Raw genomic sequence first — 24279 nt, 5'->3', positions numbered from 1 at the left:
ATAAAAAATATTTATTAAAGCTAACTTTTTTCTTAAAAGTTTTTAGTCATTTCTAAAAAAATGCTTATATCTCTAAAATATAGAGTGGTGAAGATAGGATGAGTATATTAAAACAGGTCTTGAGAGGAATAAGCTCAAACTGATGGTTGTTATATTGATAATGATAAAGGCCCTGTTTCAGGAAAACACTTAAGTACTTTCCTGACTAGGGATGGACTTAAGCACACAAGTATATGCTTAAAGTTATGCACGTATGGTTTGAGCATTGGCCTGCTAAACCCAGGGTTGTGAGTTCAATCCTTGAGGGGGCCACTTAGGGATCTGGGGCAAAAATCAGTACTTGGTCCTGCAAGTGAAGGCAGGGGGCTGGACTCAATGACCTTTCAAGGTCCCTTCCAGTTCTATGAGATAGGTATAAGTCCATATATTATTATTACTAAGTCAAAGCCATAATTACAGAATATTATATGCACTATGATTTATGTTCTATGTGCCAGAGAAATCTTTTTTTTGTTTACAAAGAAATTGTACTAATCTGTCATAAGACATTAACATTTCCTCAGTTAAGGTTGTGAATCATGCTTTTTGTAATAAACATGATTTTCTTCTCTCTTTGTCCTCATACCTTCAGCAACCTTAAAAGAGACATTTCAGCTTCAAATTTTGCATGTCAACTCTTTGGCTAGAAGACAGCGTTTTTGCCCAAATTTGAGGTCACCTGGACAGATAATTTAAAATACTTATCTCAGATAAAATAGGAGTTAAATAATCATGTTTTAAAATTTCTTGCAGTTTTTTTTTTTCCTGGTAATATCTTATAACAAGAATGGCCTGTAATTTTACTCAGGATAGAGGTGAGGTTTATTCAAAAGAACCTGGTGCATCACATCAATTCTAGGATGGGGTAAGAAATATTTGAGAAATTATTCACTAGAAAATTAGAAATGTCAGAAGGGTCCATCAGGTGGCACTTTTAAAGGCACGATGGGATTGCTAGTGTCCTAAGCTTTCATTAAAAAAAATGTAAATCTCTAGCCCTTTTACATGTGGATACATCTTTCATAATGGAAACTGAATGCTAGAAAAGATTTGTCTATCATTTTTTTTTACAAATAATTAGGAAAATTTACAGTTGTCCTCTCTCAACTTCCAACCTTTGATTCCTGCCTCTAGTCCCAGGTTTGCTTCTCTGTCGACCTTTTCAAGTCCAGAACAGCTGCAGTAGACCTTAGTAGCTTCACAGGAAACATGGGCCCAACATAGGCTTTATTCCTGGTCTCATACCGAGGGCTGCACCCGCTCCTGTGGATTTCAGAGGATTGGTATGAAGGCAAAACTGGAATCGGGGGGGGGGGGGGATAATCAAGGAATGGAGCACATGAGGCTGAAGGGAAGTGGGGAACTGATTCATGGAGTCTACTTTAGGAACAAGGAACCATTCAGAATTCCTAATTCCACATGGTTCCCTATTCCCTCCCTCTTCCTGTCTCCTGGTGTCCTACGGAAATCCTGGTTCTCCAAATCCTCTAGGTTTCTAATGGCTGTTTCTTGATAACTACACTGTTCTTGTAAGTATTTTTAACCCTTAAATTACTATCTGTACTCTCAACCTAAACAGAATTTAACTTTAACAAAGAATTAACAACTAGTTTAAAGATGGGGACAAATTTTCAGCCTTACAGTGAAGAAAAGACACTTTATATCGTCAATATATAACAACAAACCAGACTGAGTGTATTTAAAATTACATATGGAAACCTCCCCGGTAGCAAAACAAGTCATAGAACTCAGATATCAATGAGAGTCCAGGCATTCATCTTTAAAACTACTGGCAGAATGGCAAGTCATACAGCACAAGCCTCTAAATTCACTTTTGTCTGCTGGCAAAGACTCAGTAAATGGAAATTGTCATAACCAAATGAAAGCAATCTAATTATTTAATAGTGCAGACACTTTAATAGATGGCAGAAGACTCAATATAGGCTACTTTAGCTAAGTGAGTCATATGTCTCCAGCTGGGCATTGAAGAATGCACTTCTCCAGCACCAGAAAATGATTTCTGTCAAAAGTAAGATGGTACTTAAGTACTAAAGTCAGAGGTGGGTTAGGTTACTAGTACAATTAATCATTCTAGACTATTTGTCAGATTTGTTTCCCTGAAACCCACAATCCTAAAATAAATCCAAAAGCAATAAATCAGTTTTTACTTCTGTTTCTATCAGATGCTTCTATTTTTCATCATTCAGGGCTAGATTAAGGCATAGACCACTGAGACCTGTGCCTAGGATCTCAGTTTCTAGTCATACCATTGTTAGAATTTTAGCTTTCATTTAAAAAGTAAGTTTCTAGCCCTTGTGATTGTAAAGCAAAGTTTTAAAATGTGACTGGAGTGTACTCAATGCAGAGATGTACACCTGCATATATGGACAGCTTGGAGCAATAGCTTGGAAAAAGAGGGAACTTCCCTGTGAATCTCAGGCCTAGTCTTCACTTACTGGCTGGTCCGGCGGCACGCCATCGATGTTCTGGGATCGATTTATCGCGTCTGGTTAAGACGCGATAAATCGATCCCGGATCGATCCCGGAAGTGCTCACAGTCGGCGCCGGTACTCCAGCTCGCCGAGAGGAGTACGCGGCGTCGACGGGGGGAGACTTCCGGCCGCGTCTGGACCGCGGTAAGTCCGGACTAAGGTACTTCGAATTCAGCTACGTTATTAACGTAGCTGAATTTGCGTACCTTAGTCCGAAGTCCGGACTAAGTGGGGACCAGGCCTTAGTGGGATGTTATTTCCAAGACTCACCGCTCTGGGTCTGCTCCACCAAGACCACCCAAATAGAATTGTCCACATGATAGAACACCAGGTCACTCACCCTTACAGGTACAGCTGGGCTGCTGAGGTAAGTACTGGGGGAGACCTCTTGCTGCAGCCTCTCCATTTCTTGGTGGGGGATAAGGGAAAGGAGTCTCATGCTGCACCCCTACCTCTCTCAGAGGGGAGGATGTTCCCCTGACACTACCACTCCAATTGGAGGCAGGGTGATGGCATGAGAGCGGGGACACAGGGGCTCCCAAGTCAATAATATGATCCAATCTCCACTCATTGATGTTAATGTGTGTTTTCCCCTAATCCTTTAAAAGTAATTAACATTGGCCCAGATTGTGCTGGCTGCTCTGTGGACCAGTCATTCTACCCCTTGAATAGCAGCCAGGCTTGACTACAGTCCTGTGCTCCATAGAGTACAGGGACTGCTCCTTCCATGCACATCTTTGGGAGAAAGACACTGGCCTCAGTGTAATGGCCTCACTCCCGGCTCTCACTGTCCCATGGAGAGTGCCCTGTGCAGAGGGAGTAGTAAGCAATGCTCCCTGGAGATGTTACCCCTCATGCCAGGTAGCTCTGGGAGGAATTCTACCTCTGTGACAGACTTCTTTGTGGAGCTCCCTCTGAGCTAGTGCACCTCCTCAACTCCCCCTTACCACTAGTGCAGTGTTATCTCATGATACAGCCAGGAGCGGCGCCAGGGCTTTTGGCGCCCTAGGCGGGGGTCCTTCCGCGCTCCCGGTCTTTGGGGCACTTCGGCGGCGGGTCCCAGAGCGAGTGAAGGACCCGCCGCAGAATTGCTGCTGAAGACCCAGAGTGCGGAAGGACCCCCCCGCCGCCGAATTGTGGCCCCCCCAAATCCTGGTGCCCTAGGCAACCACCTAGGTCGCCTAAATGGAAGCGCCAGCCCTGGATACAGCCCAGTTACATCCATATTGTGGCTAGTAGAACTAAGTATCTGCACTTCAAAAAAAATTCAGTGTGGGCATATTATAGCCACCTACATAGTGTCTGACCTTACAATCCCCTTGGTGCGTGTTTGGAGGGACTCCATATAACAGACTGAGGATAGATTTCACCCTTTTGTACCCCCTCCCTTAAGCCTGCGTGGTTTTACTGACTGTACACATTTGTTACTAATCCCTCAAACCTACACATCTCATCTTGAATGATTCTCTGCTTTAAATTTTAAAGGATGTTTAAAATAGTCTGAAAATGTAGTGGCCTATTCTCCATCTTTCTCATGTTGAGTGGTACAGTCCAATAAAAGTTAATGGGACACCTGGACGGAGTAATTCCTACTCAACATAAGAGACACAGAATCAGGCCCTTAACACATAAAGGCGTTAATATTCAGAGATGGCTTAAACTGATAGACTACAGTCTTTTGTTACTATTTTCAACACAGTTTATTTGTAACCCATTTATCATGTTTGGCACATAGCACTAATGGCCACAGCTGCACTAATTTTCTGAATGTTTTTGGTTTTTGTTGATGGAAGACTGCCCAAAGCCAGAGCTGGGCTCTGACAAATGAAGAATACCTTTCTGAACTACTATTTTGCACTATGTCAGAAATAACTTTGGGTAGCTCATTATTTTTCCTTTATTGACTCCAAATAAGGAAGCATGTTATCTGATGTTTTATGAAGTAATGCGCACATGCTATTAATATGAGTAACAGCATGAGTTTTTTTTATTTTGGGGGGATCTTTTTATCAACCCCCAAAGTGTTTGAAGGTGAGTAACTAAAAGCAACTCTAATGGTTTATTGGGTATATATTTTTTTCCTTTGGTGACATTGGTAAAACCCTACAAAATACCCTTTTTAGTAGCTTTTAATTGTGGATGTCTGTAAAAGAAGGGCATTTAAAAGATTCAGTGGTGGTAGATTATAAACCCTTTTTTCTAAACATGCCATTACAATTTCCCATTATATTGTTGCAGTGGACTGAACATCTCAGCATACCAAATCTAAATCCATAAAAGCAGAAAATTAAACGTGGCTCCAGTGGTTTTGGAGTTTGACCAACAAGTTATCTTATTAATGCATTCAGGGAAAAAGTCTCATTTTATTACATTATTTTCTTAATGATAAAGGCAGTAATGGAATCTCAACAGAACACACTGAAGGAATCTCAGTTTGCTGGCAATCAGGTCAAATTTGTGTGTGTGTGTGTTTGGTACAGAGTTCAGACTTGGCACTATCTAACTTACTGACTTCTGTCTTAAAAAAGCAGAGGGTTTTTTTTCTTCTCTGTAGTTACTAGTTGACATTTTCTTGGCTTTAAAAGAAATTTTGACACATAAATCCCACATGTCAAATGATATTGTAAAACAAGCATCCAAGTGTCAGCACATAGCCCAATAGTCTGGGGAGTATAGAATAGAATAAGGAACACCTTTATGGAGTCTTTCATCTACCTCCAGCCATCTGCAAGTAATTGGAAACCAGTTTCAAATGAAGCTAGGTTGTTTGGCCTGCTAACATACACAAAGCCAGAGCATAAGGTTGAATTCATCAGAGCTTTTATTGACTTGCTAATGAGTAAATAAAGGTTTTATTTATTTATTTTTACCTGATGGACCATACGTACAGAAATGTTCAGAATTCTTTTTCAGAATGTTACACATTCCATGTCAAATAACCTGCTGGTAGTTTAAAATTGTGTGACAATCCCTTAATTTGGTTGGTGGGCATTGTGGAAATCACAGAGCCTCACTGGCTAACAAATTATCTTTATTAATGAATTCAGGAAAAAACTCTTTATTACATTTTCATAATCATAAAGACAGTGATATCTCAACCGAACACACCAAAGGAATCTCACTTTGCTGACAGTCAAATTTGGTTTCAATGTAATTTTTTGGATATTGGATTAGGTTCGAGTTTCAGATAAGATGTTTGGATACTGTGACAAAATTCCTCCTCTGCCTTGGGGGGTCCTGCGCTTATTGGTGGATTTGCTTGCCTCAGAGATTCACGGCAGCCCTCAGTTTTATCCCTTTTGTGGCTCAAATCTGCCGTTCACTCAGCTAACCTCATCACTGGCCAGCATGGGGAAAAGGAAGAAGAACAATTCCCGCAGTCTCTGCTGATCCACTGGGTCGGGGAACAGACTAGAGACCTTCCCTCTGGTGGAACCCAAAGTCCAGGTCAACTCCTCCTATGTTGGATCAGGAGTTGGGAGGTTTGGGGGGGAACCTGGGCCCGCCCTCTACGCCGGGTTCCAGCCCAGGGCCCTATGGATTGCAGCTGTCTAGAGGGTCTCCTGTAACAGCTGCATGACAGCTACAACTCCCTGGGCTACTTCCCCATGGCCTCCTTCCCCATGGCCTCCTCCAAACACCTTCTTTATCCTCACCACAGGACCTTCTTCCTGGTGTCGAATAATGCTTGTACTCCTCAGTCCTTCAGCAATTCACCTTCCCACTCTCAGCTCCTAATACCTCTTGCTCCCTGCACACACCTCACTGACTGAGGTGAGGTCCTTTTTAAACCAGGTACCCTGATTAGTCAGCCTGTCCTAATTAATTCTAGGAGCTTCTTAATTGGCTCCAGGTGTCCTAATTAGCCTGCCTGCCTTAATTGGTTCCAGCAGGTTCCTGCTTGTTCTGGAACTGCCCCTGTTATCTTACCTATGGAAAAGGGACCTGCTTAATCTGGGACTAATATATCTGCCTTCTATCACTCTTCTGTATTTGCCTGGATCCCAATAGGATCACTCTTCTGTATTTGCCTGGATCCCAATAGGATCACTCTTCTGTATTTGACCGCCCACTTCCTGGATCCCAATAGGATCACTCTTCTGTAGCCATCTGACCTGACCCTGTCACAATACTGAAGGTTCAGAAAACCAAGGTTCATCTGTATTCTTGAAGGCAGTAAAGAACCTGTAGGGCCTCATTTCATGACAGCCCTCAGTCACAAAGGGCTGGTCCAGACATGATAATGAACTAATTTCTGCTTAAGTGAACATATTGTTTCATTTTTGCCATGTGGTAATTGATTTGTGAATCAGTCATGCAGAACTCAGTAAGCTTCTCATCTGATGTCAATCTCATCAATTTGCAAAAACAGCATGAGTTGGGAAATACCAATTCTTGTTTATGAATTTAGCTCAGAAGGTCATTTCAGTTCTTAAGATTTGGAAAAACAGCAATTGCTTTAGCTTTGTAAGTAATACAACTCATTATTCTAGACCACCAATGACCCCAAATGTTTAAGAAATACAGGGCCTGATTCTTCTCTCAGTTACATCAGTGTAAATGAGGAGTAATACCACTGAAATACAGGGGCTTGATTCTCCAGATTGTACCTTGTATAGTCATTTACATCTTTGAAAATACAAAATAGGAGTAAAACTATTGGATTAGAATCAGAGTGCTTTAAACCCTCTTACCACAAATGTAAGTTGCTACACACGGTGCAAAACAGTGGAGAATAAGGCCAGTGCAAGACTAATGCACCTAAGAGAATAATCAGGCCTGCCACCTCAGATGTGCTTTTGCTCTTCATTAAAATATTCTGGGAGTTTGTTGGTGTTTAATACAAAAAATTAAAAAGGGTGAAAACGGTACAAAATTATATTTTTCACAGATTTCTGGGTTAGTGTCAGGGTTAATATTGGAGAATGGGAGGACAGAAAAAAGCAACAAACAGAAAAGTAAGAGTATTGAAAGTTCTATCAGTTTAATGCTGCAATTTATTTCATGGACTGTACATTAACAGAATGTGACAAAATGCTGTTACTGGAACTTTTACTCAGGTCAGTGGTAGCTAGAAATCATGACCATCTGTATGGTTTGGTGGCCTGTGTGAAATAAATGGCTTATGTGGGGGTCTCATTCCATTTCTTAAGGGACAGAAATTCACACTGTCAGCAAAACTGCACCTTATTTGCCATCTAAGCAGATTGGCACAGAGGCTGAACTGTCTGGAAGTAGTAGCTTTTTGGTCACCTTCACCCACATAAAAAAAGACCCTCCTGAGGTATAATAGTAGTGTGAGGAAGAGGAGCTTGAACTGCTACTGCCTGTGATGTTCCTATTATGTGGACAGAGGGATGTTTTCACTCTCCAGGATAGTGAGACTGACCCCTTTTCCTCAAAATATAAGAAAAATCCCCCAAGTCCAATAAATTGAATTTATGGAGCATGTCCTGGCACCTACCCCCACCTCTAATGTTACACTAGTGACATAACACTCAGGTTCACAAAAGATTTTAATGTGCAACCTTTAAATATACTGGGTTGTGACCCTCAGGACACCTGACCTCTGCTTGGTGCAGTCCTCAGTGGGGATAAGAACAAAGATGGCTGTATGCTACCTTTATGCTTCCTGATTCTGGGGCTTGCCAGCAGCTGCTTTGGTTAGGCAAGGACTCATTCCAGCAAGAGATGACCAACAAAGTGCCAGGATGTTCTAGTTATACCCCCTGCATTGAAGAAACTGGCAGAGGATTGCATAGTGCCAGCAGGGCTGGGTCTGTGCTATCTGGGGTTTCTCATATGTTGGTGAATCCTTGGGTAGCCAGCTAACATGGTTTTGCAGCACTCTGCACCAGTGGTATAATGTGAAACAGTCATAGTGAGGCCCCAAGGTTTGGCCCACTTTGTTTGGCATTATTATTTCATGAGAGCCGGGTAGATATGTGAAGGGTTAGTGGATAGAGCAAAGCTTTGGACTGTTTTAATTCTGGCTGCACTGCAGTGCACTAATACAAACCCACTTCTACAAATGGATGAAAAAAGCTGGGACTTGCTGAAAACCACATGCTGTATTTGAGTGCAGCTGGGTAAATGAATCACATGCAGAAAATGACAAATATATTCCATTAGCTAAGTTGGTAAACATATTACAAATAGTCTTTGTACGGATCCAGCCTTTGTCTAGGTATATGATTTTATTGAAATCAATCACTATCAGTAGAGATCATCAACACAAACGTCTGGTAGCTAGTGTATAGGAACTGGCTGGTATCCCTTTAAATAATTTGTGAGCTCTCCAGTGGCATTCATTGTATTCTATAGTTTAGAAGTTGCAAGAATCCAAATAGAGTAGCAGTGTATATATTTAGCTAGGCATTGCATGCTGTGTCTAGTCAGTAAACAAGGTTATTTGGACCTCACCATGCTCACATGTTTTTTTCATATTACTCTAGTTATTTTTAAAAGCAAAAGGCAAAACAGTAGCGAATTTATAAACCATTTAAAACTGATATTGATTTTGGGAAGTATGAAATAATGAGGCTAGACTGAAATCAATGGAACTTCTTCTGAGAATAAGTTCTATTCATGTGAGTAAGGATCTTCAGGATCCCGAATCTACTGGGTCTGATTTTCTCTTTTATTTGGTTTGACACCAAATAGTCCTTTGACTTCAGTGGTGTTACTCCAGTTAACACCGTACCAATGAGTGGAGAATTAGAATTTTATTAAAATTAGAATTAAAATTTATTTATTAGAATGTAGAATTATTGACCCAAAGAAGAACTCTGTAAGTTAGAAAGCTTATCTCTCTCACCAACAGAAGTTGGTCCAATAAAAGATGTTACCTCACACCCATTTTGTCTCTCAGCTAGAATTAAACCTAGCTAACGAAATCAGTGGGAGTTTTGTCGTTGTCTTCTATGGGTCTGGCTCTTAGTTTTTTAAGCTCATTAGTACAAAGACGTTGGGCTGTATTCTTGGTATGTATTATCTGCTTTGTGCTCCTCTGGCAGTACAAAGAGGATGGCAAACCAGTTTAGCCAGCTACCGGGAATTCCCCAAAGAGAGGGGAACTCCTGAACTTGTGTTGCCAGTGTGATACTGTGGCTAAGAGAGCAATTGCAATCGTTGTATGTATAAACAGGGAATATCGTGTAGAAGTAAGGAGGTGTTATTACAACTATATATGTTATTAATGAAATCATTTCTGGAATATTTACCAGTTCATGTGTCCAAAATGCTTTCCTGAAGGATGGTGACAAATTGCTAGAAAAGAGCTACAAGAATGATTTGAGGTTTGGAAAACCTGCCTTACAGTGAAAGACTAAAGAAGGTCAATCTATTTAATTAATCCACGAGAAGGTGAAAGAGGTGACTTGATCATGGTCTATAATTACCTAAATGGGGAGGAGATTTGTGATATTAGACTGCTTTGTAATCTAGCACAGGCTTTCTCAACCTGGGTCGCCAGAATGTTTCAAAGGGTCATGTGGCAGCTCCTGTGGCTCCTGTCCCATGGGACTGGCTGGGCTTGCCTCCCTGCTCCATGCACTGCAACCACTGGGGTCCCAGCAGCACCCAGGTTTGGCCCAGCCATTATGATGACAGGAGGCCGGGTGGCACTGCAACCCCATGAGCCACGTACCACTCCACTCACAGAAATTTGGTCTAGTTAGAGGGGTGGAGCCAAACCTGAGCAGCACTGAAACCCTAGACATTGCAACTTCCGAAGCAGAGAGCCAAGCCCAGCCAGCCCTACAGCACAGGAGCTGCAGGAGCCACCACTGTGGGGTGAGTGCTGGGCAGGACCCAACCCGTCTGTAGGGGCAGGATCTGACTGAAACCACCAGGACTGTAACCAGGATGGGGCAAGCAGGGCAGCAGCCCAGAGTGCAAAGCTGTGGGGATGGCTTGTGCTGGTGATACTGGGTGGCTCAGGCCAGCCCTGCATGGGAGGGGTCAGGGAGGGAGTGCCAGTTCAACCCCTTGACTCACCTCAGCGGGTCACCCAGCCTGTCTAGTTTGGGGGGGAGCAACCAAAAATCTGCGGGGCACGTGATGCCACATGCCTCCCCCACGCATCACCTCCAATAGTGGGCACAAATATCCTTGCTCACTCTAAAGTTGCCAACTTTCTACTCACAAAAATGGACACCCTTGCCTCATTGCTACCTCGTCCTTCCTCTGAGGCCCCACCCCCGCTCACTCCATCCCCGCTCCCTCTGTCACTCGCTCTCCCCACCCTCACTCACTCACTCACTCATTTTCATGGCTGGCTCAGGGGCCTGGGGTGCGGGAGGGGGTGAGGGCTCTGGCTGGAGGTGCAGGCTACAGGATGGGCCAGAAATGAGGTCAGGGTTCAGAAGGGAGCTCCAGGCTGAGGCAGTAGGTTGGGATGCAAGAGGGGGGTGAAGGCTCTGGGGTGAGGCCAGGGATGAGGGGTTTGGGGCGTAGGAGGGGGTTCCAGGCTGAGGTTGAGGATTTTGGAGTGCAGGAGGGGTATTAGGGCTGGGGCAGGGGGTTGGGGCCTGGGAGAGGGTCAGGGGTGCAGGCTCTGGGCGGTGCTTACCTCAAGCAGCTCCTGTTAGCAGCTGCCATGTCCCCACTCCTGATCCTATGTGGAGACGCAGCCAAGTGGCTCTGCATGCTGCACTGTAGGTAGGTGCCGCCCCCGCAGCTCCCATTGGCAGCGGTTCCCAGCCAATGGGAGCTACGGGGGCGGCACTTGGGGCAGGGACCGCGTTCGGAGCCCCCTGGCTTCCCCTATGCATAGGAACTGGAGGGAGGACATGGTGGATGCTTCTCGGTAGCCACGTAGTGCAGAGGCTAGCAGGGAGCCTGCCAGCCCTGCTGCACAACACCGCCAACCAGACAGTCAATGGTGACACACACACACTCCCATACACCTCTCTCACACAGGGAGGTGACCAACTGACCTGACCATCCCTGCCCAGCGCTCTCCACTCTCCATGTCTGGCTGGGCCCCTAGGACGGACCCGCCCCTCCTGGTACCTGGCATCTTCCCGAGGCAACACATGGGGTGGGGATGCAGGGTCACATGCCTTCCTCCCCAGATTTCTGCCAGGGTTCACACCAGAATGTGGCCAGCAGCAGTCTTTTGGCGCTGTGTGTGTGGAAGGCCAGGAGCTGCTTCCAGACACAGGGGAGGAGGACGGAGGGAAAGGATGAGCTGGCCTGTGTCTTTGCAGAGCTCATCTCTTCTTCTTCTCACACCCCTCCCCACCCCCATGTGGCTGGAAGCAGCTTGTTCCTTCCTGCCTGCACAGTGTCGAAAGGCAGCTAACACCTCCAGGCAGCTGCTGGCCACTGACATAATCCAGCCGCCACCAGCTACAGCGCAGGCAGGAAGGGGTTAAGCCCTAAGGATGCATTGTGCACCAGGACCCAGGGAACCTGACTGCAGGGGCTTCAGCGAATGCAGCCAGAGAGGTGGCTCAGCAGGGGAGGGTGCCTAGGGGATGGAGCAGCCGGGTGAAGAGGGTGCTAAGCCCCCATCTCGGGGGCTGCTATGGAGGCTGCAGGTTCAGGATGTGAACAGGCAGGAAATCACTTCGCCCCCTTCCCCCCCATCCCTGCCACTCCAGAGCTTAGCTGAGGGGCAGAGAGGCTTCCCCATGCCAGAGCTATACAGGGCTCAGCTCTTGGCCAGTGCCCCGGGCTGGAGGGTCTTGCATTTTCCTGGGGTGCCGGCCCAGCCAGAGGCAGTGGGGGAAGGAAGGAGCCTGCCAGCCAGACTGTTGGGGAGCTGAGCGCTCTGACCAGGGACTGGTTCTCTGAACAGCGCTGGGAGTGGGATGCACCCCGCCGAGGGGGATGTGGACAAGCAGTGGGGCTCAGGAGGGGGTGTATGAAGGGCCAAAGCAGGGAGTGGACAGCAAAAGCACATAAAGGGTCGATGGGTGGGCAGCAGAGGTGACATGTAACTGGCCGCCACCTGGCACTTGCCCACACTCACCAGCCACTGCAGCTCGCACAGTGCAGCCAGCAGATGCCGAAAACAGGATGGGGGGGGGGCATGGCCCTGCTGGCTGAGAGCCCCCACGCAGTGGGGGCTGCACTGATGGACCAGCAGGGAGAGCAGCCTGGCCCCACACACTGCATCTTTGCCTCACCACCAGCCTTACACACCCACCCCCATCGTTGGCCACTGGACCCTACCCCCACTCCTGGTGGGCAGGTGGCTGGTGAGCAGGGATCCAGCCAGCAGCAGGACTCACCAGTACTGTTGGGGAGGAGATAGAAAATACGGAACAATTTGCCTGTTTTTAAGAAAAAGTCGGGCCACCTACAAGAGGGCTTAAATACAGGACTGTCCCTTTAAAAATGGGACATCTGGTCATCCTAATCATAATAGTCACTTCTGGACTTAATAACTATGTATTCTTCAAAGTGCCATGTACACCTAAGTAGCAACAATTATAATAGTAAAGTTCGCTATTTGGAGATTTGACTCCAAAATCTTTTTCTTTTCCTTTCTGATTTTAAATACTTTGATATAGTTAAATCCCCAGATTTCTTAACAAAAATGCTATATTAACATTTTCTTGACTGGGCTTTCTCAGTACTTATCCCACTATCTCATTTCAGAAACATCAAAACTTAGTTAAATTAAAAAATAATTAATAATGATTTTGCCTTGTCCCTCCTCAGTCCACCCGAGATCTTGCCTTGCCAATATCTAGCACAATGCAGTGCCTGCCATTTCTTATTGTTTAACTGTGCAGTTTAAAATATAACAAAATGGATGTTTCTATGAAAGTTCATGTAAATACCTAAACATACAATGTGGGCTTTTTGAGAGTTACTTTATTTAGCACATAGTGCCTGTTAATTCAAAATAATGGCCGATATTCATTCTTGGTGGAACTCCACTAAAATCCATGCAGTTATATTAAAGAGGAATTTGACCCAACATGTTTATTTTCATGAAATATGAAATTATGATTGACAATTATGGTACATCTGAATCCTGGTTCTCTGGTGGACTTTTCCATTGCGAGTCATCTAGAAACAGAGATCACGTGACAAAAATAATTTTTTAAACATACATTGTAGGGCTTGAAATTTAAGACATCCTAGGTCAAAGTCTTTCTTGGTGTAAGTTGCTCCAGATATGCCAATGGAATTATACCAACAATAAATCTGGCCCACGCATATAAAACTCTTGTGCAGCAACTGGGAAGTTGTGTAATTGTGTTTGGCACTAGAAAAATATGTTGCTTTTTGATAGTTCTAAGAGGTAAATTTCATTACTCCCCACAAAGAGTATATGGACTACTCACATTGCATGCAATTCTTCCAGTTCATAAAGACTATACCAGGAACAATACTGATTTTATACTTGGATAGAGTCAACAAAACATACTAAAGCACTTAAAACAGTTTATTGATGCTGGCGGTTAACAACAACATGGCAAAGCGCATATTGTGGCGTTCTCAACGTTTCTTTTCCCCTTTTTTTGGAGCTGTATTCTACAGAAAAAAACCAAGTTAAACAAACGGAAAGCAGCTAGCAGTAAGGTATGTTTCTGTGCACAACTTCAATTGTGTCAGGCCAACATCAAGTGATAGATTGTCAAGTTTAGCCAGTTTCACTCATTTTGCAATTAGAAGTTTCTTCAAACCAGGAGAGAAAATTTGCATTTGTTACCTCCCAAGGTCTTGGGTTGTTTTCCATTATGTTGCTGAAGCAGTGCAGACAAAAAAATAGCTTAAAAACCATCAATGAGTTTCAAGGCATTAAGTTCTGTGGCAAATTTTCTTCCCTGCCTATTTCTCACATCATAGATCAAATACTCTGCTGCAAACTGTACATATTCATAATATATAGAGTGACATTTACAAAACTTAGTTTCATTCCACAGAAATGCGTAACAACAAACCAGATGTGCTTTCAACAAATTATCCATCATCATTGATCCTCTTTGTCAAGAAAAGCAGAACAAATATGAGAAGAAAGAAAGAGACAATAGATTATCTCGAGGCATAACAAGAAAGCTTTCATACTATATCATCTTGCAGATTACTACATTTATACACAAGGGCAGAATATGCATTATACACATATAGATGCCCCAAATATATTTTACAGTAATTTCCTACCATACATTTTTCTTATGGATGTGGTGGTGATATCCAGATAAGTTACATTTATTTTGCATCCATGAGTGCCTCAGCTGCATTCTGCCCACTAATTTATCTCCACCAGGACTCCTGTTTCTATGGCACACCTTGGAGAAATTTTCAAATAACTGCGTTATTTTTAAAACCACTAGTTACAAACAATGTTTCCTTCTTTTCCCCAAATGTGTAATTTGCTACCAAAACTACATTATTATTATTTTTTGCACAGGATGGATAATATTTAGTCATGGATCAGTGACAAGGAGGGGAATTCATACACAAGGTGTGCTTAGAACAATAAATATGGTAAATGGGAATATATGTTAACATCCTCATTTGGTAATTAAATGCACCAGACGATAATCAGACTATGCTCCTCACAACAGGGACACTTTATATTAATGTGATGACAAAAAATTAAAATGTAACTCTGCAGGCAGCCAATGAACTTTGCAGCAACCTAATTGCTTGAGAGAAGAGGTGTCTGTATATATACAGATGGTTAAAAGATAATGTGCCAATGGATGACACTGAAGAAGATACATAATTGTTTTTAGGTGATCTATGAGCAATAAAAGTTGTTGTGCTCTGCAACTGGCTTCCATATTGCAGCTCTTTACATAGCACTCTTGACACCATGTGACTTCTGTGAGCAGTAACTGACTAGCAAATATTTTTTTAAAAAATTGAGCAAATTGCTAGTGTCAATCAATCCATAAAGTAAAAACAAACTCTCAAAGATTGCCGCAAATAAATTGGAATAAAAAATAATCTGAGGAAATCACAATCTGTTTGTGGTCATACTCTGAGTTGCAAATAAGGCTAAATTCATCAAATAAAATGATTCGTTGTGAATTATTTCTCCAATTCAAACTGGACCTAGGTAATTCCCGGCTCTCAACTGTGTGTTCTCTCCTCCATCACTATGCTGTAACAATTGATAGAAACGGAGATTAGTCATACAATTACCCACAAGCAAAGCAACTGCATAACAATAAACTATACCCTGTAAATTAACCAAGTCACGTTAATTCGCATGCTTTATGTCCAGCATAACTTCACTGTCCATGCAGCATGAGTACAGTATTTCTTTTTCCAAATCCAGTGGTCCCCAGTGGTTTCATTTAAGGTCAGGGAACTCAAATTTAGAGACTGTAAGTACAGGAAACAAAAGGATATTGCATGCTTAACCCCACTTCTGACTGAAAAATGGATCAACCCTGATTTTTACCAGAATAAAGGATATAAGTAATCTTTTATTTCTTTTTCAACAAGGCACTAAAAACTAAAGGAACATCCTTGTCAGTCTACACTGTAAATCAAGTTAATCGACAAAGTTTTGTTACAGACATAATGCAGACATTGGCCAGATATTTTTTTTACTTCTATTGTTTCTTTCTATCTTCAGTTGTATATTGTTATGCAGTATGTCTTTTGCTTTGTCTAGACTGGGTTAAGGTTATTCCATCAGTTCTAATATTTTTTCCTGGTCAATGTCACATAAAACAAAAGACACTCCACTAAAGCTTCATCTAAACCTGGATTTGAACTGAACCTCATTTGGGGCTCAATGAAGTTCAGTTAACTTTTAGCCCTATTATTTTTAGAGACTGGATCAGACTGCAAAATTTGATTCTTGACCCTGATTTTGAACATCCAAAAGTTAGGGGCTTTCAGATTTGGGGCTTTAATGTGAGCAAAAATTGGATCTGGATTTTGAACACCCAATGATCTGGGGTGGTTCAGACTTCGGTTAAGTCCTTTATTAACATAGGTAAGTTTTATTTGTAAAATCAACTGTTTGTTTCAGTCCAGGTCCAAGGACCATGGCAGAAGTACTGGATATTTATGGAAAGCCCAACTCTACAGACTTAATTGGTTCCAGTATTGTTAGGTCTCGGAACTTTAGGGTGCTCACTAAACTGAATGAGTTGAAGTTTGCCTATTGTTTTTCAAAGAGATAGATATACTGAGGTGACATGTCCCCATATAGTACAGTGGAATGGATGCTGTATATTACAGCTGCCATGTATTGTGTGACTCCATGAGTGAGATTATATGCAAATTGTTCAATGGGCTATTTTGCATATATGGAATACATTTGCAATAAGTTCCATTAATGGGCAACACCCCTCATCCAAAGCAGTGGTGGAGATAGAACAGAGAGTTGCATTAAAACTGGCAGTTGTGGCAGGGGTATGTGCTTCAAAATGTCTGGGAGCCCTGAGTTGGGTGGTGTTTCGGTGTCTGGAGGAACGTCAGCCCTTTACTGAGTCCCTCATCTTCTGTCCCCACTGTCACCTTTTCTGTTTGCTGCTGCTGCCATCACCACCTACTTGTTCTGGCTGCTCCTGAGATGCTCGGATCCAGCAGGTGGAGTAGCAAGAACAGAGGCAGAGAGGCCACTTGGCTGCTTGCTCAACAGGTACAGCAGTCATTTGTGGCCAGCAGCTGCAATCACAGGTTATTTCTGCAGTCCAGCTGGATGCATGAGATTTCAGATGGGCTCTCCAGGAATGTGTGACAAGGCTGCAAAATATGTGAGTACTGTGCAAGATGTGACATTTGGTAGTCCTGGATTAGGGCCAAGAACGCCCAAAAGAGTTTAGATTGCTGAAACCTTTAGAATTTTTTGAAAACATTTTAAGTGATCACAAAACAAAAATGGTTTAAAAATGAATAAGCAATTCAGGGAACTTAGTGCAACTACCATAAAAAGTGCTAAAACTCAATGAATTAGTGGGCAGCTTCTTTACAGCAGAAGTAAAATCTATTTTAAAAATTTAAAAAAGGTTTTCTTGACTGAATGTGTTCTCAATAGCTTGGATCCATTAGTGATGTGCTTTGGCCTGTGCTTTCTCTTTAGAATCCCCTTTAGTACTTCCTCTCTCTGGGAAAAAGCCTGCCCTCTGCTTGTGGCTGTTTGAGGAGGGAAGGTGTGGCATGGAGTAAAACCAGCTGCATGGAAAGTCGTGCCCTTATTGGTGAAGCCGAGCAAGATTGTTCAGAGTGGCAGAAGGGGAAAGTGGGTGATGTGCTTATTGTCCTTATTGATTCTCCAGAAAAGAGCTATGACCATTCCCTCTAGTGTTTGCTTCTGATTTCAGCATGTGAGCAGGACTTAGCCACATGCTTAAACTGGCAGATCCTGTCCCTTTGGGGCCATGATGTGTTGATGAGCATCGTAACTGTAAGATTCCAGGTTGTCCATGTACTATTACTTGGTTCATGGACTACTATTTGAATGGCTAGCCAGAGATGAGATCAAAATAAAACCAGAGATGAAAACAGTCTGTCCTACCTATCTGTCTGTCTACCTACCTACTACCACAGGTTTTGTAAAGTGACCAACACCAGCATCCTCTAGACATCACTCAAGCTCCTTCTTTCCCAAAAGAGTGTAACAGGAATAATCCTAAACCGTTGCTCTGTGCTGCTAAATTGCTATCTCATTTCCCCTCCAAAGTACCTACGTGTCATTTGTGAGCAAAATACTCTTTTTTTTTATATGACCAAGTCTGAATAATCAGATTGTAAAGCTTGTTCTGGGATCCATCTGGCTGAGAGGAATCAATATCATTTAAGACCATTATCATTAATGCATGCAACTTGAATCCGAACCAGTTCCATCAGGAAAGTTTGAACCTATACAGCTAAATTTTCAGCATCAATCCATTCTGTAAAACCACATTGTTAATTTTTATTATTATTTATTATTTGTATTTTAACAGCACCCTGGGGGATTAGGGGCCCTATCAAGGATTAGGGCTTCATTGTGCTAGACCTTGTCTGAACAAATAAAAAACACAGTCTTTGCCCCTCAGAGCTCAGAGTTTTTAACATACTAGGGGATTTTTTTTCCTGCATGAAATAATTCAGGCCTATAATGTTTGCAAAAAATTGGATTGTTGCATGAAAATTAGCTAATTAGATACCTGATTTTATGCATAAAACTTGGATATAGTGAAAAACTCTGCATGCACAATTTTAGAGGCCACTTTTGAAAATGTGTCCCATAATATTTGACCAGATTTAAAAGTCACACCATGCAACTCTACTATAAGTAATACATTTCTTATAGTAAAGAAATTCATGTAGAAATAATAAAAGTTTTTGGTGCTAAGACAAAGTAAAACCAGCTGTGTAATATATATATTTCTTAAAATGTATATATGCATAAATATATGTAAGAGTTGGGGCGGGGGTGTTTATATATATATACTCATTGCACTGGGAAAAAAAACTAATTCAAACATAATCCATTACATAAATCACACACTTTAAATTATTTAGATAAAAACAGATGTAGCAAGTTCCTATTGCAATGGTGACTTTTAGCAAAGTGTGTCTTCCTCAGAGCAAACATAGAGGTGGGAACAATGGGTCTCATTCTATTTTCATTAGTAATGTAAATCCAAGATAGCTCTGATTTCAGTACAGTCTAGGGTACAACTGGGAGAAGAGTCTGTCCCAATATATTTTAAAATAACATTTACGAATTTTTGTGTGATTTGAATGTCCTCTAAGCCTAACAGGGAACAGTTTGCAGAAGCAATAGCTAATATATAAATGCAGTTCTTACATGTTTGCCCTCCCCTATACTGCCAGATATGGTATATGCTGTTGATGTTCAAAATATATGGTAACTCCAGAAACAATGTTGCTTTCTGATTGCTATTGAACTTGTTATTTATTAGCCAATTGATCTTTTATTTTACTTTATTTTATTTTAGGTTTGGATGGAATCACTGTAATCAGGTTCTTTTTGTAGAGGTTGTTTTTCTTCCAGTGTCTGTCATGTTGTAGCTTTTTATATGAATTCTCTTTTTTGGAAAAATGACAATCCTCTTCCCAGTTCCTCTTCTCCAGACCCAGAATACCCTACTTAGCTTCCATCAGCCAGGGGCTTAGATTCCATGTCTCCTTGTGAAACCACTTCCTCTATTTGGCAAAAGCGCTTCAATACCAGCCCACAATACCTCTTGTGAAACACCTAAGCAATAAATTACTCAGGGGTTCTGCTAATGGGCATGCCTTTTCTCCATCTTTTATCCATTGCTCATCATGAACAACATTTATTTAAAAACTGCAAAACGTGTTTGGAGAGTCAGGTACGAACTTAATCTATTAAAACCTATGCAAGAAAAAAAAGTATCATGGCGTGTGGAAACACAGCTATTTAAGTTCCAGGTGCTTTTACATAATGACCACTTAGCCCTTGATCCAGTGCCTAGCACGGAGTGCAAAGTTGTTGCACTTCACCACAGTGTAAGAAGTGATTATGTGTGAGGGCAAATAAAATTAAGCATTAGGCAGGGGCCTCTGCACTGAGCACAAGAGTCTCAAGCCCCTTGCACACCCACTTCTTTATCCTCAAGATGCAGGGTAAAAGATGGATCCATATGTGTCTGAGCAGCCATGAACTTGAACACAATCCCAACATGGACATTAGATGTTTAGCTATACACTCTCCTTTTGGTTATAGTCCTGCTGATATGCAGATTTCATTTGGTTGCCATGCCATAGTGCTCTCATCTGTTCAGGGTTGGGTTCCTTTGTACATCCCCTGTCTTACTCATCAGTTTTACCTGTGCTTATTTGTGCAATATTCTGCACCTCTGTTGTGCAGTACAAAGCTCTCTGTGGAAAAGGAGGGGCCAGGGAACCCAGAGCCAGTGTAGAGGCACAGGAGAGTATATTCTTAGCTGGTGTGAATGGTGCTATGACAACTTACACCAGTTTAGGATCTGCCCCAGGATACCAACAGAGAGACTTTCTGCAGATACTCCACTATACATATGTCCAGGGATTGAACCCCCTAGTTCATTCTTCAGGAAACAAAACCTGCCCCTTTACTAAACAGAACCGTTTGGGGAAACTCCACAAGGGCAACTTCACAGAGTTTCCCCCCTCCCTAAAGCCTCGTCCCTTAAGGTAAAAAATGAAAGTATACTGTTCTAGACGTAGCTGCCATTTTGTGTCTTCACATATTTGCACAGCTATGTAGTATGAGAAGGTCATAAACTTACATATCTATCCCTTCTTGATGACAACTCTGCCACTTCTACAGTTTTACCTTTTTATGTTGGAAGATGGTAAAATTAAACATCCCTCTCTGTGCCCAACAACACCAATCACATGAACATATCCCCTGTGGAATAACGCATGCTCAGAGAAAATACCTCCTTGGCCTCTATAAGGGCCATTGGCTACTCTCATGCTCAGAGGTGACTAATATCGCTTTAAGTTATTAAATTCTATATTCTCCTTCTCACTTGCTATAGCATGGTAGGAAAAAATGTGATCTTATGTAACTAAATCATAATGGAAATTTAATTTAATGGTACTTTATAAAATCTTTTGGAAGGTCTATTTAAAAAAGTCTTCCACAAACGAAGTGTTAGTTTCAGACATTAAGTTCACTATGCACTAAGATTACTTACATAGTTTAAAATAATTAACAATATATTGACTTTTTAGGGTAAAATGTATTCAAGGTGGATTTAAAGGAAAAACATACAACTTAATAGCCATTGTGGCAATGTGAAATGAAAGATGCTTATGCCAGGACAAAAATCATACTGCATGTTCTTGGACTAAAATACATAAATCTTTCTGTAATATCTGCAGCTCTCCTCTTCCTTTCCCCTTCCGCTTCCCCCTCCTTTGTTTTTAAAGAAATCCAGAGATCACCACAATTCTCACCTCAGTTCATGGTGCAAGTCTGACATTTTGGCAATACTTCCTGCTGAATAATAAAACCAAGTTTAATTCCAAAGCTTTGGTATTACATTTCGTGGCTCAGCCTATCTGGTATCCTCAGTTGGTGTCAAGAATTGCTTCATGTTAGAGCCATAATATTCACATCAAAATAACAGTGTTCATTTTTTCCATTTGATGAAAATCTATGCTGTCCCTTTAAAAAATGTATCATGAAAATGAACATTCATAAAATATGAGTCAAGTTTACTTATACCTTAATCAAATTCTAGAGAGTCTCCGAGGGACGGTACTTTCACTGCAGCTGTGCAATGTGAAGTTTGTTCCAGTGCTGATTGAAAATATTTTTGTGCTTCCTTCATTTTAGCCAATCAAAACCCCAAGGTATTCGCTGTTGGCTGAACATTTCCATTATGCAGAGTGACAGTGATAGGTCACAGAGATGGTGCCGAGAACTAACTAGCAGATTTGAAACAACCAGAGTCCCAAAACTTATCGCCAGCCCTGCGTTGAAATCCTTAAGAGTAAAATGCATCTGTCTTTCTCATTGTCCATTTTTATCCCACAGGGGATTAGCCAGTACCATGTTTGCATGCAAATGCATTCTAGATTTTTGTCTGTAAAAACATTAATATGATTGGGTGTTGGAGCTTTTAACTCTTTATTGTATACACAGTATGGTTGCTGGACTGAATTCCTTTTTTTCCTCTTTTTCTGTCACCTTTGCCATTATGGCTGCTCCTGAAGTCTATGCAGAAACTTCACCTGCTTCACAACAGCGCATCTCACCAAATAAGTGGCATTTTTCACCAGAAGCACATTATAGCCATGTGCTGTTTGAACTCCTCTGGTTTTCACTTGTTTTCAGGATAAACTTTAAAGAGTGGTAGTGCTGAACCCTAAAGAGTTTGGGTCCTGGCTACCCTGGAAACCCCCCCTCTCTCTCCTGTGATGCCATGGCAGTGCAATCAGCTGACAGGACCCAATTTGAATGGGAGGGGGCTTGTGGCTGGGCGGTGGATGGTACTCTACTCTGGAACCTTGGTCAGACAGAGCCCAGATTTGATGACCTTCAGGGTATGCTATAAGGTCTGCTTATTTTACCATGTTTTCCCTCAGGAGATGGGTTGAAAAGGGGCATGGTTATGTTCAACTGGCTGAATTATAGTTTAATTATGCCGGGCAATAGGGGTGTCCTGAAGTGCATAATAATCCACTACAATATTTTGTATGTGCTTTCATGAATAATGTACAGGTCCTCAAATTTTAGATAAATTAATAAGGAAACAAATAAAAACAAAAAGCCGGCTTCTGCTTCCATTGAAATCAGTGGCCAAACTCCCCTTGGTTTCAAAAGAAGAATGGAACAGTCCCAAACTTCTAAAGCATTAGACTAAGATACTCCACTAGAACTAATACGAACATACCCAATTCTTCATATTTAGGAGAGGCAACAAGCTGATAGGTGTATCTTCAATTTACTGAATTCTATACGGCCCCAATTCAGCCAGGTTCTTAAGCACATGCCTAGCTTTAAGCATATGAATGGGACTATTCCTGTATCTAAAAGTTAGGCATGTGGTTAAGAACCTTACTGAACTGTGGCCAGTGTGCACACACAATCACTTTTAGGTGCTACTAGTCAGGTATTCTGCAGTCTTGGAGTCCAAACTACAACAATCCATCACCCTCAAAATGGTATATCTGGTGGCTTTTCATAGAATCATAGAAATTAGCAACGAAAAGGACCTATTACGTAATCTAGCGCATCTCCCCTGCCAATATAGGATTGTTCCTCATTAACGGTATATTTTCCAGTGCTTTATCCAGTCCAGTTTTAAATTACTCAAACGATTAGGCTACCCTTGGGAGGATATTCCACAGACTAATAGGTCTCACCACTAGGACATTTTTCCTAATATTCTGCCTAAAAATTCTTTTATTGTTTTGCTGTCTCAGGAAAACCTTTTTGGTTATATGTCATTGTCAAATTAAATGAAAAGTCAGCGTTTTCAGCATCTAGGACTCCCCGCCTCCATAGTACTTCATTTGATTTTCACATAGCTCTTTGGAAGATTTGTTATGCTGCTTTACCATTTCTAGCCAGAATAGACTTTCTTCTTATGAACTCCAAAACCCATTAGGTTGTTATTACTGGCAGTAAGTACGTTCCATCCATTGCTGAAGACATGTGAAGTGATCCAACTCTAGACACCACCTGAACAAAGTCACTTAATAAAGTAATGGAAACTGGGATTAGAATCCTCCACATTTTTTCTCAAAAGCTGCCGGATATTTATAAAATGAGAAATGATATGAAAAATGGACTACACAGCAATGTCAAGTTGTTAAAATTAAATTTGCATGGGTTGATAAGATCATTTTTCTTGGCTACGTTTCCAGCCATGGCCTCTAAAGTTTCTCCCAGAAAAAACGTACATGTAAGTTGTGCAAGAAAATAGGCATTTGCCAATGCGCATGTGTGCACATGATCATTGAGTAGTTTGGAACCTGCCCTCCAAATTTGCACATTCACAAGCTGTTTGGATGCCAGCAGAAAATGTGGCTCTCCATCTCTTTATTAAGCAATGTACCACATGCCTAGCGCGAACATTGAATCAAAAGCAATAACACAGGGCATTGTTCTCATGTATTGCCTACTTTTTAAAAATAAGAGTGGGAATTTTCTTTTTAATAGCTTACATTTTTGATTGTTATGTACTGTGAATCTCACCCATTCAAAATCCAGTTTCATTTCAAAATGGGATACTAATCTCTGGATTCTGGGGATGATCACTTGTGATATTTGCATTTGTCCATAGCCTATGAATAAGACAGTCTTAGAAGAAGCTGAAAGCATTTGAAACATGTACATTCTTCC

Source organism: Chrysemys picta, chromosome 5 (assembly GCF_011386835.1).
Source record: "Chrysemys picta bellii isolate R12L10 chromosome 5, ASM1138683v2, whole genome shotgun sequence".
NCBI classification, from domain to species: Eukaryota; Metazoa; Chordata; order Testudines; family Emydidae; genus Chrysemys; species Chrysemys picta.
The sequence above is the reverse complement of the archived record's forward strand: the minus strand, read 5'-3'. Positions refer to the sequence as shown.